The sequence below is a fragment of the Hyperolius riggenbachi genome, chromosome 8 (assembly GCF_040937935.1).
Source record: "Hyperolius riggenbachi isolate aHypRig1 chromosome 8, aHypRig1.pri, whole genome shotgun sequence".
Lineage (NCBI taxonomy): Eukaryota > Metazoa > Chordata > Amphibia > Anura > Hyperoliidae > Hyperolius > Hyperolius riggenbachi.
In genome coordinates this window covers 53,237,051-53,249,802 of record NC_090653.1, presented here as the reverse complement: position 1 = coordinate 53,249,802, position 12,752 = coordinate 53,237,051, and positions in this window count along the sequence as shown.

Genomic DNA, 12,752 nt, shown 5'->3' with positions numbered 1-12,752 from the left:
CGGTATGCCGTCATCAGGGGATAAAGGAGAGCGGGCAGATATGGGCTAATATATAATCTAGTTTGTACCTGTCAGTTAGGTTGCATCCTGCAGGCTTCCGCTGCTCGCCGCCGCTACTTCCGCATCGGCAAACTGCAAAACTCTATTGCCATTTAATACAAGAATGAAGAAATATTGCTGTGGGACCACTTTGGATTTGCACCGACGCTTTCCAAACAATAGATGGCAGTGTTGGCTAATTTTAACCTGAACAGTGTTTCGTTGTAATTAAAAGTACAAAATACATGTATATACACAACTTAATAATAGATATTTATAGTTATATATGAGGGACAGAAAGGATCACAATTGGAGTATACTTTAAGTGTTATTGGATGGGTGATGACGAGCTAGGGGTGGGGATAAATACGTAGGTTTGGCCTTACAGTCGGCTGTGGAACGGAGATACAGTGGAACGCAAGCGCATGCGCAGAGATCCCGGAAATATGACATCATCCCTCACCCGGATGCGAAGGACGTGCACCAATCAGAGCGCACGCCCTCCGACATCGAGAGTACGGCCGTGCTCGCTCCCCATCCCTCTAGCACTACCTATTTATACAGCAGACAGGCAAGCTGTCAGTAGCCTCTTCTGAAGCAGCCGCAAGCTGCGACCGCGTTAGGTGTTCTCTGGGGTCCCCCTCTGAACGTCTTTCTGGGTAAGCGATGCCTTTTTAACCACAGTGATTTTTTTTAGCAGCATTCTGTATATAGCACACAGCACTTTGACTTGACTGAGGATCCTTTCTCAGTACATTGCACGGAGGTTTGTTTGGGTAAAAAAAAATTCAGCACAGGCTTGTTCAGTTTATTTAAAACAGGCTCTTCAAGGCCCAGCAGTTTTCACTAGTTTACAATATTTGTATGGTTTGCACATGCTGTATGTATGCGGGCGCCCACGCTGTTGGGCGTGGACGCGGGCATGCACGCAGCACTTATATTGATTTATTGATTTATTTTGTTTGCACGGAAGCACTTTACTTGAAAAAGGAATATTATTTGCACATTTGTGCACAATATGTGGCATCTGGCCCTTGTGAATTGTATACTATTTTAGTGTGATTTATTTCAACTTTGTTCCAGAGGTGGATAGTGCCAATAACATTTGACACATACCAGGAGATTGCATTTAATTGTTTTTATTTATCTTGTTTGTTTGCTAATAAAGATTATGTAATTTAACCACTGAGATTCGTGTTGTCCTTCGAGATATTATTTATGGCTCAGACAGGTTTTCCCTTTTCTTTTGGTGCTTATGGTGTTTTGATTGAAAGCCTAGGGGCATGATACCAAATAGCAGAAATTGTCTCATGAGGTCTATGTTTGTGTTACTGGTTAAATGAAGTGGTCAATATATTTTGTAAATTTGATGCCCTTTTAAAAAACACACAGGATTAGTTCCCACTATTTCTTTCAGATCTGGGTCAAGCTGTAATAAGTGCCAGTGTTTCATTAAGATCTTTTTAATATCATTAAACTGTATATTAAAATCCGTAATAAATGATAATTGACCATAATCTTTCAGTTCTTTATTCTTCACTATTGTCATATTTATGTTTTCTTCCATCCTCATCTGATCTCCATGGATAATCTTATGCCTGTCCATTGTACCTATTTCTGATCGTATCTCTTCCAAGGATGTCATATCATATCCTTTCTCCAAGAATCGAGTTATCAGAATGTCTGTTTGTTGTGTATAATCCCTTAGGTCAGTGCAATTTCTAAAAAGTCTCAAGAATTGGCTGCGAGGTATCGATTTCAGCCAATTAGGGTGATGGCAACTGTCCAAAGGAATGTAACTATTCCGGTCTGTCTTCTTGAAATAGGTTTTTGTAGTATATTGACCACTCTGGTTAGTAATAACCAGGTCTAAGAAATTGACACTATCAGTGCTAAATTCACAATTAAACACCAGATTATCTTCATTGGAGTTAATAAAAGTAATAAAAGCCTTTAAAGAGTCCATATCCCCTTTCCAGATAAAAAAGACATCGTCTATAAAACGTTTCCACAAAATTAAATCTGAATGCTGTTCTTCAAGTATAAATTTTTCTTCCCACCTTGCCATAAAAAGATTAGCTAGACTGGGGGCATACCGCGCCCCCATTGCAACACCAATTTTCTGCAAGTAATAGGTCTTATCAAACCAAAAATAGTTGTGGGTTAAAGCAAATTCTAATGCTTTCATCAAAAAATGTATTTGGTTATTACTGAAAGTGTCTTGTGCTTTTAAAAAATATTCAACAGCTTCAAGTCCGGCCTTTTGTTCTATAACTGTATATAACGAGGATACGTCTGCTGTCACTAAAATATATGGGGTATCAAAATGCAACTCTTCCAAAATCTGAATCAGATGTTTTGAATCTTTCAGGTATGATGGTACCTGTGTGACAATAGGTTGTAAAAATGTGTCTATAAACTGTCCTAACCTTGCTGTAATAGATTGAATCCCACTAATAATGGGTCTTCCAGGAGGATTTATGCTATCTTTATGCATTTTCGGCATACAGTACATGACTGGTGTCCGATAATATGATGGTATCAGGTGCTTTGCTTCTTTTTCAATCAGGATACTGTCATCAGATCCTTTCTTTACTAAAAATTTTAATTGCTCATAGTATTTCCTCCCTGGATCGGATTTCAGTATCTCATAAGTTTCTCGATCACCTAGTAGATTATTCACCATCCCTTCATACTTACATGTGTCCATCACGACAACACCCCCACCGTTGTCTGCTGGTTTAATCGTAATTTCTTTATTTTTTGATAGCATACTCAGTGCATTTTTCAGTTTAGGATCCATGCATGTAGTTCTCACTGGTAGTTTTTCAAAGTCTTGTAGGATCACTTTCTTAAACGTATCTATTACACCACTATTTGTATTTTGCGGATTAAATGTTGACTTATTCTTCAGTCCACTATGTAGAAAAGGTCTATTGACACTTAAATCTACTGTAGATGTAGTTGGTGCACTTCTACTGCTAAAAAACTTTTTGATATTAAGATTTCTAATACATTTATGGGCATCAATATGTAATTGGAACTTATTCAAGGATTTTTGTGGAGCAAACTTCAGTCCCTTGTCCAAAATAACTAGTTCATCTTTAGACAGTTCTTTGCTACTCAAATTGTAAATCCCTTTACCTATTTGGCTTTCTGCCTTTTGTTTGCGCCTTTGTTTTCTAAATCCGCCTCTGACCCCTCGTCCTCGCTGTTTGAACGTTTTCTGCGTGGCTTTGAGGGGCCTGTCCCTGAAAAATCTTGGTCAAATGTGTTTACTATTGGTCCCTGTTTTTCAGGGGCACCATCTTGGCCCAATGCACTAAATCTATTGAACACTGGGATAGCAGGATTCTGCCATGGTTTATCTGCATTATACCTTGGTTTAGGTTTCCATCCAAACTGTTTTTTTGGAGGTCCAAGATATCTCTTTCTAGGGGGTATTGGTGGCGGTTGGTAATAATTTTGATTAGTTTGGTCAAAATATTGATTAAAATGCTGGTTAAAATATTTTCTTGGGCCCTGTGTGAAAGGTTTATTTTGCCACTGGGGCCTCAAGTTCTGATAAGGAGTCTGGTTCCCCTTACGTTGATTCCAATTCTTAAAATATACATGAGATTTGGGGGTGCGAGGTGTTTGAGGAAGTGGTGCACCTTTCTTGATGTTAATCACCTTATTAGGTGGTACGGTTATTTTATCCGGATTTTTATCGTTATTTATAGGTAATTCACCAGTGGATACTGGGGTGGGGGTAGGGTTTTTAACCTGCTGCCACTTATAAGCTACTTTATTATTATAGTCATTGAAATCCCGGGTATATTTCTTTTGTTTCTCGTTTCTGAGTTCATCATCCACCCTTTTCAGGTGATGATGTAAGTCGGTTGACATGCTCTTAAAGCGGATCCGAGATAAAAAACTAAATATAACAAGTGACTTGTCTATATATCTTATCTAAAGTTTAGATAGTTTACACAGCAAATCTATCTTCAAACCGCTTCAACAGTATATTAATAATTTTTCCTGTGATACAATGGGAGCAGACATGTTTTCTGCTTGTCACTATTACACAATTACACACACAGGCAAGCTTATCTGTATCTAGGCATGCTAATCTGCATATTCTGTGAAAACTCCACTCTTATCTCCTCCATTACACAGGCAACTGATCTGTATCTGCACTGCAGCTTTCAGATTGTGAAAACTCTGCCTCTGAAATCTATAGCTAGTAACACCTTTTACACCTGCCCAGACTGAAATCCCACAATCCCTTGCAAGCGCCAAGGCACTCTGGAGAAGCTGTGGGTGTGGCTTGTTTAGTTTATAGGGAATTAGAGTATTAAAACAAAACAAAACAAGTATTTGCCTTGAGGAATGCCCTATAAACTATATGTAAGGAACACAATTATGCAAGGAGTAAAAGTTCATCTCGGATCCACTTTAAAGAGAACCAGAGATGAAGCACCCTCATGTATTTTATTACATTTATCAGTAGGAACATGACAGTAAACACCTACCCTGCTTTTAGTTTCATTGTTATCTGCTTAATTAGTCTATTAGCAGCTGTGATAAGAATCCACCGACTATTCAGTCGAGGTTTGACCTGGAATCATTATAGCTGAGTCACTCTTCTGTGAAGTGTTTTCAAGCCCAAGCCTTCCCCTCTCCTGGCTTATATTTCCTGCTTTGCATACTGAGAGCTGTGATGACTGGGAGGGGCTGCTCTGCTGAGAGAGAAGCTCTGTGGCTGTAATATGATCCCTGTGTGCTCTGTGTGCACTAGATACTGATAATAACGGCAGTTTCATTCCTATGAGAGACACTTCCTACAGGCAGTACATCATACCAAAATGAAAGCACACAGCAGCCTTTCTCATATAGCCTAGATAGCAGCCTAGTCTCATATAGCCTAGACAGCACATCCAAAACTCATATAACCCGGAAGGAGAAGGGATATGAGCCGGCGGCCATATTTGATTTTTCCTGGAGCAATAATGGATAAAAAACACTAAAAAAGGCACACCAAAGCGGCAAAATTATCAGGTAGAGCATTTATTCTTTACAAGCTATCAACTGATATGTTTATTTTGTGTGAAACGTTCATCTCTGGTTCCCTTTAAAGTCCTCCAGTTCACGCACTGGTTCAAGCCTGGTTTTAATCTCATCTATATTTTTATTAATATCATTCATTCTTCTTCTCTTAGCCTTCAACAGCATGTCAATAAGCTCTTTCCCACATTTGTCAAAGAATTCCTGCCACTCATCTCGTGATACATATTTAGTCTCTTGTTCATTTGGGCAGAAATCCCATCTTAATCTGCGGGGAATGTACCCATCATTCTTTTGTCTTTCTAGTGATACTATCTCCCACCAAAGTAATAATTTCTTTTCAGACACAAGATTCAGAGATTTCCTCTGCGATTCCAAATTATCATTCGACTGTTCCTGATTAAAAACCTTATCTAGATCATATGCACGAGTTTCCAGGAAGTAAAATACATCCATGGTTATCTAATAATTTTCGTATTGTCTGCAGCTTCAAGAAAGTATGGAAACAATAAAGTACTTGAAGAAAAAAACTTGAGCGCTAGACAGCAACAATAATTCCGCAGCCAAAGGTTCATCCAATCCACATGGAAATAGGCATATAGTTTTTGTAATCCTCAGGGCTGTATGTTATAACACCCCTCCAGTTGCAGCCTGCAGTCACCCAGTGCACAACATAACAGTGTGGCCACCACCACGGGTACAAACCACAACACATGCTTAAGTTACTTTGCAACAGGGGATTATGACAATTTATTTAAAAGATATTTCACAAATGCTAAAACAGCAACTTACATTTGAGGGTCCATGCACACTGGACCCTCCTTGCATTCAATCGCACATAAGGTATCTGCACCAGTATTCACTTCAGTGCACCTTATACATTAACCTTATAGGTCATTCCAGAGATATAGCCCTTCTCTCCTTCCCAACCAGGTTTCAGCGGTATGCCGTCATCAGGGGATAAAGGAGAGCGGGCAGATATGGGCTAATATATAATCTAGTTTGTACCTGTCAGTTAGGTTGCATCCTGCAGGCTTCCGCCGCTCGCCGCCGCTACTTCAGCATCGGCAAACTGCAAAACTCCTATTGGATAGGCGGGGTCGCATGGCAAGCCAGCCTGGAGCACAATTGGCTGGCGGCAATACGCTTTCCCATTGGTCGCCTAACGTCGCATGGTCAGCCAGCCTGGAGCACAATTGGCTGGCGGCAAAACACTTTCCCATTGGCCGCCTGACGTCATCTAGGTGATAGCAAGATCACATGGCCGTCCAGCCTGGAGCATGATTGGCTGGCGGCAATGCACTTACTCATTGGACGCCAGACGCCATCCAAGTGCTAGCAAGGCTTCCCTGTTGATCAGAGGATGCCTGCTAGTCACCTGACTATAACGACATGTATTATGGGTAATGTAGTTTTAGCACGGCGCACATCAATGCTCATCTAAAGCTCTAAAGTATTAAAATATTAAAAACAAGTCAAAAACATAAATCTATGCACATACATATAAAAATACATAAACAGACTCCTCATAGATAATAAAAAGTATATAAATCACTTAGGTGACCACCAGTTAGGATTATAGTGACATCTAGTGGCCAAATGTGATACCACCTATAAAATACATTATATTGATATAATCACATAAAAATAAGTTCCATTCACAGTAATTGCTAAATATTTAAGATAATAATAAAGTGCTAGATCTCTATTGCACTATCCTCTATTGCACATCACATATCCATTATATTAGTCCACTTCATGAATTATCAATAAAGCAGTTTATGCTGAAGTCAACATTGAGACCATTAGGTTTCATAGTTTTTAATTTGTAGATCCACTCATTTTCCAGTTTTAATAAGTCCCTATCTTTATTTTGTCCCTGCCACTGCATCTGTAGTTGATCAATTATACAAAATTTCATACCACTAGGGTCCTTATTGTTTCGTTCTTTAAAGTGGTTTGGTACAGAATGATCAATTTCTCCCTTTTCCACATTATGTATGTGTTCATATATCCTCCTCTTACCTTCTCTTTCTGTTTTTCCTACATACTGGAGGCCACACGGGCACTCCAGTAAGTTAATTGACTTCCCCCTAAAATTGGCCCTAAACTACCCTGATAAATACATTACATGATACATACAGTACATAGACATATGACTATGATAGGCATTAGCAGGGCCGGGCCGAGGCAGAGGCTGGAGAGGCTCCAGCCTCAGGGCGCAGTGTAGGAGGGGGTGCACAATTCATTCAGCTGTCATTCCCAATTGTGTTTGAAGCAGAAAGAAATAAGAAAAGGGGTTACATAGCAGTGACTGCAAGCCAGATAACTGGAGATTAAGGTGTTGGGGAGGTTGGGGGCCCTGGGGCACCTATTAGTCTAATAGCAATCAGTGTGTGATGGCTGGGGTGGGAGGGATGGAGGGGCGCACTTTGCTGTCTCAGCCTTGGGTGCTGGAGGACCTAGTCCCGGCTCTGGGCATTAGACTGTGAGAAGGGCAATTAAAGAGAAACCATAACCAAGAATTGAACATCATCCCAATCAGTAGCTGATACCTGATTTCCCATGAGAAATATATTCATTTTCTCAAACAGATCATCAGCAAGCTCTGCATGGCTGATATTGTGGTGAAACCCCTCGCACAGTGTGATGTCAGCACCAGGGTGCTGACATCACACTGTAAGAGCCTTGTTGCATTTTGGGAAATAACCGCTGTTTCCAACTTCCAAAAAAGCAAGTAGTATCTCCTTCCACTGACATCACCTGCCAGCAGTAAAAATGTCACCATGTGATAAATGTCAGAATGTAAATCAAGGAGAGGAAAGGTTTTACAACGGGCAAACACTGACTAAATCATTTACACATAATTATTGTAAAAATTAAGCACTTTAGCACTTTTTTTTTTTTGCATTATTTTCACTGGAGTTCCTCTTTAACCATTTCAGCCCGCAGGGATTTTTCCCCTTATGCATCAGAGCACTTTTCACCTCCCATTCATTCGCTAATAACTTTATCACTACTTATCACAATTTATTGATCTATATCTTGTTTTTTCCGCCACTAATTAGGCTTTCTTTGGGTGGTACATTTTGCTAAGAATTTTTTTTTATAAATGCATTTTAACAGGATTAATAAGAAAAAAAATGGAAACAATTCATTATTTCTCAGTTTTCAGCCATTATAGCTTTCAAAATAATCCATGGTACTATAATTAAAGCCTATGTATTTTATTTGCCCGTTTTTCTCGATTAGGGCGCCATTTAAATTTTGTCCCTATCACAATGTATGGCGCCAATATTTTTATTTCAAATAAAGGTGCATTTTTTCCATTTTGCACCCATCACTATTTACAAGCTTATAATTTAAAAAATATTGGTAGAATACCCCCCTTCAAATGCATATTTAAAAAGTTCCGCCCCTTAGGTAACTATTTATGTCTTTTTTTTTTTTATTGTAATTTTTTTTTTCCATTAAACATTTGATTTGGGTAATATTTTGGTGTGGGAAATAAGCAGTTAATGTTTAATGTTACTATATGTGTAAATTGTATAGAAAATATGTAGATGTAGTTTTACTATTTGGCCACAAGATGGCCACATTGAGGTTTTTTTTCTCCTTGTGCTTCTCGTTAACTGGAAACACAAGATGACGCAGAAAATTTTACGTGCAGAAAGATTGAAGCCTCTAGTAAGAGCTCTTCGGTTTTTCTGCTGGGGACATGGATCGGTGATCGGGAACCATGTTCCCGTTCACTGATCCCAGGGCTACCGGGGGACCGCACGCCAAAGCGCGGCACCGCAGCAGAGCAGCCGCCCGGACGTGAGCTTCACGTCCGGGTGGCAAAAATGGTTAAGTGGCAAGACTATAAACTCTTTACAGCGCTGCAGAAAATGATGGCGTTATATAAATATTATTATTATTTAGTATTTATATAGTGCTGACATCTTATGCAGCGCTGTACAGAGTATATATTCTCTTGTCACTAACTGTCCCTCGGAGGAGCTCACAATCTAGTCCCTATCATAGTCATATGTCAATGTATGTATCGTGTAGTGTATGTATCATACTCTAGGGCCAACAAAGGGGGAAGCCAGTTAACGTATCTGTATGTTTTGGGGGTGTCGGAGGAAACCATAGTGCCGGGAGGAAACCCATGCAGACACGAGAACATACAAACTCCTTGCAGATGTTGACTTGGCTGGGATTCAAATACTAAATAATAATAAAAAGTGAAGATGGAGTAGTAGCAGCAGGTTGGTAGAAGCAGCAGGTTGGCATTACAGCGTAAAGCAAGGTGATGAGCAGTGCAATGGTGGCTTGAATGTGTGTCCTCTCTCGCTTAGTGTTCGTAGCCTGCTCTAGCGTACATGGTTCAGCAACATTGCATAGACAGAGAATAGAAGATGCTGGCACTGCTATAAAACACTACTTTCATTCAAATGCTTTGTTACATAGTACATGCGGCACATGCATAATCCACAACAGCTTGAACGGTGAACATACCAGTGAGTAGAGAGTGGCACAGATGGTGACGGCGGGTGCTGGGTACAGATGCCAAGGCAGTGTGATCCTGAGCCAAAGCTCTGGACCAAAATAAGATACTCACCTGAAGAGAGGGAAGTCTAAGGATTCTATTGAGGCTTCCCTCGTTGGCCTGGTGTCCCCCGTTCCTGAGCAAAGCCCCTCACCACATCAGGGCAGCGCAGCTCATCTTCTTGCAGCATGGCCACGCAGTAGACACGTGAGCATGGCCACAGAGCCCGCGGCTCCGGCTTACTGCGAATGCACAGGCAGGAATTCAATGCCTTGTCGCTAATCTTCCAGGGGGCCCTGCTCATCGACGGGGGACATCAGAGCAGGGAGTAGAGATGGCTCGAATCTCTGACTTTCGGTTTGTGAACCTCAAATGCGAATATGCAAAAAAAGTTTGCAAACCGGCGAACATCGCGAACTGCAATAGACTTCAATGGGCAGGCAAACTTCCAAAATTACAAACAGTAATTCTGGCAACAAAAGTGATGGAAAAGATGTTTCAAGGGGTCTAACACCTGCAGGGGCGCATGGCAGAGTGGGATACACACCAAAAGTCCCGGAGAAAATTACGGATTTGACGCACAGCAGGGTTTTAAGGGCAGAAATCACACTGCATTGCTAAATTGGAGGCCTAAAGTGCTTTAAAACATCTTGCGTGTGTATACATCAATCAGGTAGTGTAATTAGTGTACTGCTTCACACTTACAGACTAAACTCACTGTGTAATGCACCGCAAACAGCTGCTTATGTAGTGAAGGCCGTGCTGGACTGGTGCGCACCATGGTGAGGGTGCAGGCGATGGCGGTTTTCAAGCCTATATGGTCGGGCTGAGGTAGCTCAATGACAGAACAACAGTGACTGAGTGTCCAGCTGATCTAATTTGGTCTGTCCTCAATGAAGCAACGACCTTATTATCTTGGATGTGCCCCCCAACACACTCATTTAGCCGGTCATTGCTTCATTGTGATACGCAAGCCCCTTCACCGTGGCAAGGTAACGATCACGAAGGGGAATTGAAACATGTACATGCCTTTTGTTTTGTTGTTGCAGCCGCAGTACAGCCAGAAAAATTAGGCAGGCATGTACACGCACCAGAAAAATAATTATAGCGGCCGCTGCTAGCAGCGGCCTTAAAAATTCAGGAATCCACCTGGAGTCCTGGACCCTGTTGGTGGTGGCGGAGAAGGCAGTCAAGCGGTCTGCAGGCAGAGATGCTGTGTGAGGACCGACTTAGTCTTGGGGCAGGCAGTCACACGGCGTGCAGGCAGAGATGCTGTGTGTGGGGACTGACTTAGTCTTCGGGCAGGCCTGACCGTGCTTTGCCGACCAGGCATCCGTGGTCAGATGGACCCTTGACCTAACACTTTGTGCCAGAGATGACACCACTTGCCTTTCAACATCACGGTACAGTTTGAGTATTGCCCTTTTTTGAGAAATAATACCGGCCTGGTATCTTCCACTGCGATGTGTGGCTTTGCTTTTGTGTGCTGCTTTTTCTCAGGTGGTCATTCCATTGCAGTTTGTGCTTTTTCATTATGTGCCTTCGTAAGGTAGTTGTCCCTACGCGGGTCTTGGTCTTTCCATGGCTCAATTTTCGGTGGCAGAGAGTACAGATGGCATCGCTCTCATCTGAGGCAGACAAACAAAAGAATTTCCACACCTCTGAGCTCTGGGATGATTGCACTTTGGTGATGGCTGCCAACGGAGGTGGGGTGCCGGAATCAGAGCAGGAGGGGGAAGATATATCACGCTTCCGTGCGGAAGCTGAGGTAGATGAGGTGTTCTGTGATAAATAGTCAACTACGTCCTGACAATATTGGGGGTTGATGGCACATGCCTTCTTCTGAACACTCTACTTTGGTTGAGGGCCGCAGGAAATCATGACAGCATGACCTCGAACAGACCTGCCGGGTGGCCTGCCTCTGGCTCTGCCTCTTGTTTTGTGCATATTGGGGTGGGATGAAGTGAAAGGTATGCATTGACTTGACTAATATAATGTGCAGTCACACAGATGCAGTGAAAGGTATACACTGACTGCTGGTACAATACAATGTGCGGTCACACAGGTGCAGTGAAAAGGTTGCAGTGACTGCTGGTATAACAATGCAGTGACTGCTATATAAAACAGAGTGCGGTCACACAGGGGCAGTGAATGGTATGCAGTGACTGGTATAATAATACATACAATGTGCAGTGGTCACACTAGGCACTGAATGGGCTGGGCCTAGCACAGTATAGCAATTAGCAAGAACCAGCTGGCAGCTGCGACAGACAGGGCTGTATATGCAGTGTCAGTGGGCCAGAAAAAAAAAACACATCACAAGAACATTAGCTCTCAAAAGAGCTGTTTTGGGGTGCTTTTCATGAACAAATATCAGCAAGGAGCAAGCTACCAGACCTCCTATCGCTTTCCCTATCTCTCCAATGTCTCTCCCTTCTCTCACAGCAGCACACTGAGTGAGAACATGGCCAACGCTGCTGCCTTATATAAGGGGGGGGGGGCTCCAGGAGGGAGTGCAGCCTGATTGGCTGCCATGTGCCTTCTGACTGTGATTTAGAGGGTCAAAGTTTAGCCCAATGATGTAGTATAGGGGCGGGTCGAACTCGCATAAAAGTTTGCGGTTCAATGCAAACCCGCGATGTCCGCGCGAATAAGTTCGCATGCAAACCGTTCGGGCCATCTCTAGCAGGGAGGGAAGCCTCAATAGGATCCAGAGGCTTCCCTCTCTTTAGGTAAGTTTCTTTCACTTCAGGTTTGCCTTAAACAACCATGTCTGAAATTAAAAAGGAACCTGAGATGGGGCTAAAACAACAAAATATACATACCTGGGGCTTCCTCCAGCCCCCTCCGGCCTGATCGCTCCCATGCCGTCCTCTTCCAACTCCCCATTCATCTGTAATTGGCCCCATAAGGTTATTTCGGTTTGGGGCCAAGTGCTTATGCCCATGCATGTTTGGGGCCAAGTGCACATGCCCATGCTGCGCGTGCACTCCTGCTGCATTCATGTTGCTGGGAAGGTTCTGCACCGGCAACAGGAGCGAGACAGAGGAGAGAGCCTCTGGACTGCTCCTGCGCCGACTGGCCCCCTACTGGTGGAATTTCTGGGGCCAGTTGCAGCGGACAGGGAGTCGGA